Source organism: Leopardus geoffroyi, chromosome X, assembly GCF_018350155.1.
Source record: "Leopardus geoffroyi isolate Oge1 chromosome X, O.geoffroyi_Oge1_pat1.0, whole genome shotgun sequence".
Taxonomy (NCBI): Eukaryota; Metazoa; Chordata; class Mammalia; order Carnivora; family Felidae; genus Leopardus; species Leopardus geoffroyi.
Window position 1 is genome coordinate 2,476,682 of NC_059343.1, and position 6,000 is coordinate 2,482,681.

Below are 6,000 nucleotides of genomic sequence, written 5' to 3' on the forward strand. Positions count from 1 at the left end.
AAGCACGTTCCTCTGTCTGTTGGGGCCTGTTTCCCCCTACATAAAAGAAAAATAAGCTAAATTGGATAAATATGTGCATTTCAGAGCTCAGCCACAAGGTTCTTATCTGCTCAAAAGAGAAGAACAAGATGTAGAAGATATGTCCTGTCTGGAAAATGGGTCGTCACAAATCCTCCAACCTTGCCTGCCATGAGGACCCTCGGTCCTTTCTTGAAGTCTGTCATACAAAGAGCGGTTCCAGAGAACTCTCAGACAATTAACTGGACAAGCCGAGGAGGTGATTTAGTGTCTTTGTTTCCAAAGAGATTGAAGTAGATCAAGGTTGGAGTTAAGATTTTCCGGGCTTTTGCCAGCAACCTGCCTGAATCTCTTTGGTATGGGACTACAGCAGATTCCTGTTATGTGTCATTGGTGACATTTGGCTCAACAATGATAGATAGATGGTGGATGGATAGATAGATAAGATAGATAGATAGATAGATAGATAGATAGATAGATAGATAGACAGATAGACAGACAGACAGGATGGATGGGTGGGTGGATGGATGGGTGGATGGGTGGATGGATGGATGGGTGGATGGGTGGATGGGTGGATGGATAGATAGGCAGATAATAGACAGATGATAAACACAGCTGGTTGAGGATACATGGTAGATGATAGATGGCAGATAGGTGAGAGAATACACCAAGTCAACCATGACAGTTTAGTATACAAAGTAACATACTTTCCAGCTTTACTGAGGTACAGTGGACGTACAATAATCCCCCCCTTTTTAAAGTGTGTAAACTTCTGTTAATTGTATAATTGGGGATAACTACTGCCATGATGAAGACATAAGCATGCTAACAAGTTCCTCTAGCCCTTTGTGGCCAACCCTTCCACATTACTCCCGGCCCCGGGCCAACATGGACAGTCCTGTAGCTTTGTCTTCTCTAGAATTTCATATAAATGGCAGCATGAGTGTAGGTAGACGTCGGTGCCTGACTTCTTTCAGTCAGCTTAGTTTCCAAAACTCATCTCTGTTGTTGCATTTACTAGTGCTATGTTCCTTTGATTAGTGAATACTGTTCATTGTATCAATGGGTAAACAAAATATGTTTATGCATTCAGTTCTTGACGAACATATGGCTTGTTTCCAATTTTTTTGTGTGTGCTATTTTGAATAAAAATACTATGAATTCATGGGCACATCTTGGGTAGACATATGTTGTCACGTTTGTGGTGGAAACCCAGGATTGGCATTACACGGCCGTATGATTAATATGTCTTCATATTTGATACAGTCTGTTTTCCAAATGGGTAAAACATATTATAAATTGTTGATTTCTTGAAGTTTATATTTTTAACACTTGATTACAAATGTCAGCAAATAGTGCGGTTACTATTAAGGTTTGACTGGTCTAAGAAAAGTTTTAATTTATTTCTTTTTAAAATAAATTTTATTACCTGAGGGGTTATATGTTATATATATATAACACATGGTTAGTCAAATGCTTAATGTAAGAAAAACTGTACACAAACATTTAATTTCTCCCAGGACCACAGAATTCTTCAGAACAGTTAATCCAGACCTCAGAGACTAATACTGCAAACATACATCTCCAGTAGATGGCATATCCTAATTTAGCACCTTATTATCTGTAAAAATTCAGCATATATCGAACAGACATTTCGAAGACAGATGGTTCTTAAAATTTATCCTATTTGATTTTAGATCACAGCGTGTGTGTCAAAAGAACACAAACTCAATAATCATCGCCTCTGGAGTTACTTTCTCTGTTCCATGCCCTTGAAGTGTGTAATAAATAATTTTCAAGAACGGATGACTAATTTTCCATGCACCAATTTCCTTTTCTCCAATTTTTCTCTGTGATGTTCGGATTCTTTTCATTCATCACGATAGTGAGTAAGACTCCCATAGACGGTTGGAAACCAGTGAGGAGGGACACAGTTGGTGTCTGAGATAATTTTTTAAAAAGGTGACAGTTTGCTCTGCAAGATAATTTAAGATGAAGAACCATTTTCTAAAATGTGTCCCTTTGCAGAAGGCAGAGTTCAGTGTTCCTCAAAATGATTCATTGATGAGACTCATTATTGGCCTTTGTAGTATGACATCTTCATGGGGTACCAATTTATTGTGGGAGTGTTTGATGATAGATGACGGTGTGATGAGTTACACCGAAAAAGACGTTAAGCCCAACCTCAGCATGTTGTGTCAGTATTTGTTGATTCTGCTTTAGACTGCCCACGTGGTTACCTGTTTTCAGAGGTGGCCAAAAATATCCAGATGGATAATTACACGTTGAAGTACAACAGCCATGGTACATTTGCCTGTCAATCTATGGCCTCGGATGAAACTCAATGCCAATGTTTTATGACGCTCCCGAAAGTGACCGTGATGATGCTTTCCTCTTTTGTAAGGCAAATTATATTCTGTTTATCATTCCTGATTGGACAAATTAAATCTAATTGAATCTTCTTTAGTCAAGGAATGATTATTTTGTGCTTTCTACAGGAGCTGATTTTTCCCAGAGAAGCAAGGTCAATCTAAACAATTAAAAGAATTAGTAGCTGTACTGTTTGAATATGCAATTTCAAGTACTCGTTACAGAATTTTCAATTTGAGAAATCCCCAATGATTAATTGTTGAAAAATATTCATGAGAACCTCAGGCTTCAAGGACAGAACATATTTCTTCATTAAAATAGGGCGAGAGAGAAATAAGGTTTACAAAATAACTACCCCATAAAATGTATTTTCGTGCTGTGCTCCTTGGCTTTGCTTTAAAAGAAAAAATCTCCTGGGCTTTTGAATATATGGGGACTTTCCACTTGAAATTTGTTTCGTTGTTTCTCTTATCAGTGGATGTTTAGTTGATGAAGATGTTAACTTGATCTATCTCCTCACCCAAGAACTGGCTTCTGATTCAGACAGTGGTTGGTATACCATTGGAACAGTACCTGCTAGTAAAGAAAATGCAACCTTGTTGAATACATCCATTGACCTACATATTGGAGATTCGAAAAGTAGCCTTGTAGAAATCAATTATTTATGGTTTCTAAATCCATCCTTCAAGACTTAGGAAAGAATCCCCAGATGTAGTTGAAACTTGTTTTCCCCTATTAAGACTGTAGCTTAAGGGAGCCTGGGTGGCTCCGTCGGTTAAGTGTCCGACTCTTGATTACAGCTCAAGTCATGATCTCATGGTTTGTGAGTTCAAGCCCTGTATCAGGCTCAGTGCTGACAGTGTGGAGCCTGCTTGGGATTCTCTCTCTCCCTCTCTGCCCCTCCTCCATTCAATTCTCCATCTCTGTCCCTCTCTCAAAATAAGTTGATAAACTTAAAAGAAAACAAGACCTGTAGCTTATTCACAGTGGTGAGCTGACAAAGCCATGGCCAGTATTGTTCTTAAAAAAAATTTTTAATGTTTATTTTTGAGAGAAAGACACAGTGCAAGTGGGGGAGGGGCAAAGAGAGGGAGACACAGAATCCGAAGCAGGCTCCAGGCTCCGAGCTGTCAGCACAGAGCCTGACGCGGGGCTCGAACCCACAAACCGTGAGATCATGACCTGAGCCGAAGTTGGACGCTTAACTGAGCCACCCAGATGCTCCCGGCATGGCCAATATTGTAAACAGAGTTGATGTTTTAAGAATTAATACGATTTATGCATGCTCAAAGTCCATATGGTTATCAGGAAAGCACAATTACCCACCCAGACAATTCAGAAAAAAACATGTTGATTTGTTTTAGGACAGGTTTAGGTTTTTAACATTGAATTTGGTAGTTCCCTAATTGGGGGGAACTTACTTCACATTGATGAGATACGTAGAGAAGGACCCAGGACGTCACTTTGTTAGTGCATTTTCAAACATACAAAAAATACTGCATTAGCTGGAGTAAGTAGGCGGTATACTTACAGAATATACCCTGAATTCTAACTGGCTTTATGCAAGAAGAGTATATGTAACAAAGGTATATTTTGTGATATCAACTGACGTATCTGGTACACTGTCCCTTCTCTCTCTCTCTCTCTCTCTCTGTGTAGATACATAAGTAGGGTTATCTATGTGAACTTGAATACATCCTTATTTCCAATTATAAATTATTCTATAATAATATGTAAACTCAAAACTTATATATACATATAATTGTATATTATTTTAAATAATTTATAAATAGACACGCATATGTACTTTTATATTGATATATTTTATTTTTAAAAAAATTTTTAATGTTTATTTTTGAAGACAGGGAGAGAGATACAGAAAGCAAGTGGGGGGACGTACAGAGAGGGAGACACAGAACCCAAGGCAGGCTCCGGGCTCTGAGCTGTCAGCACAAAGCCCGATGTGGGGCTCGAACTCATGAACTGCGAGATCATGACCTGAGTCAAAGTGGGTGCTCAAGGGACTGAGCCACCCAGGAGTTCCTATAATGTTTATTTCAAATGTAGTTCATACATTAGTAACATTTCTCGTTCTGTATTCCTATTTTTATCAGTACCAAAGATTGTTTCTCCCTGAAATGGCTGATTCTTGCCAGTTAAACCTCCTTGTTTGGAGTCACAAGCCCATTATTTTTTAAAATGCAGCCACTGTTGACTTTTGATAAACTCTTAATCTTTCCAAATTGTTGAAGATTCCTTTATTGATTTTTTCCCCCTCAGTGGAAATTATCTTCCCATTTTAAATTACATGCAAGTGGAATTGTGATGGGCAAACGCTATTTAATAATATTATGGCTCATATCATCATGGTCATACTTTAAAAATACACCAGACTATAATCTTCAGTGTTATTTGACAATGCGCCTGTAAGAATCATTACACACCTCCACGAACACCGACTGCTTATTAGCACGATTTCGTATATTTCCCACACAGAATGGTCGACATAAATACACACTGTTAACATTTAAAGGATTCATCGTGACGTTAACTTTGTTTTGCTGTTTTGTTTTCTTACCGATGCATAGTTGGGTTTGCTGATAGCAACGTTTTTATGAAATACTGTCTATCTCTCGACACCACCCATTCCTGGGGAGTTAGCCCGCGTACTAGGACCTGAACGAATCCTCCCTTGGGGCGCCTGGGTGGCTCAGTCGGTTAAGCGTCCGACTTCCGCTCAGGTCATGATCTCACAGTCTGTGAGTTTGAGCCCCGCGTCAGGCTCTGTGCTGACAGCTCAGATCCTGGAGCCTGCTTTGGATTCCGTGTCTCTCTCTCTCTCTCTCTCTCTGCCCCTCCCCTGCTCATGTTCTGTCTCTGTCTCAAAAATAAATAAAAACATTAAAACAATTAAAAAAAAATAAGAATCCTCACTTGGGTTTGGGTTCTGGATGGGGCTAACTGAAGCCAGACAGCTGTGAAGGATGCATCATTGAACTCAGCCCTTCTGGTTACCATAGACATGAAGGGGACACATATGACGATATATAATATGATATATAAGATATAAAATGTAATGTAATATAGTATTACACTATATTTATGTACTTTATATGTTGTAATATATATAATTCCAGTCCTTGCTGGTGGTTTCCATGGGGGCAGTGCTGTGGTCTGCCTGGATGTTTCTCCTGCCCACGTCATTTCTGCCATATCGGTATCACTCTCGGAAGCTCTTACAAATTCTATTAATTAAGGGCTTCCGCACTAATGAATCCATTTCTGTTTAAACCAGCTGGAAGACATCTCCTTGGAAAAAGCTGATCCTGTAATAGGAGGCTGATCCTCCTAGCTTTAATTAGTGGTTCGGTTAATGATGTTGCTTGTGCGCTCTGGGACGCAAGCATTCCCAAGGAGGCCCAGAACGTCTCCAAGGCACGGGAAACCTTTTCCCAGGCGCCTACTCCTTCGCAGCCGTGACGTCATCTGTCCTTGATTTATGTCTGTTTATTTACACATGTTTAGGAAAGTGCCACCTTCAATGTAAGAGACAGGTCGCAGAGTACAATTTGGAAATGAGGGAATTAGTCCAAAGAAACACACATTCATCTC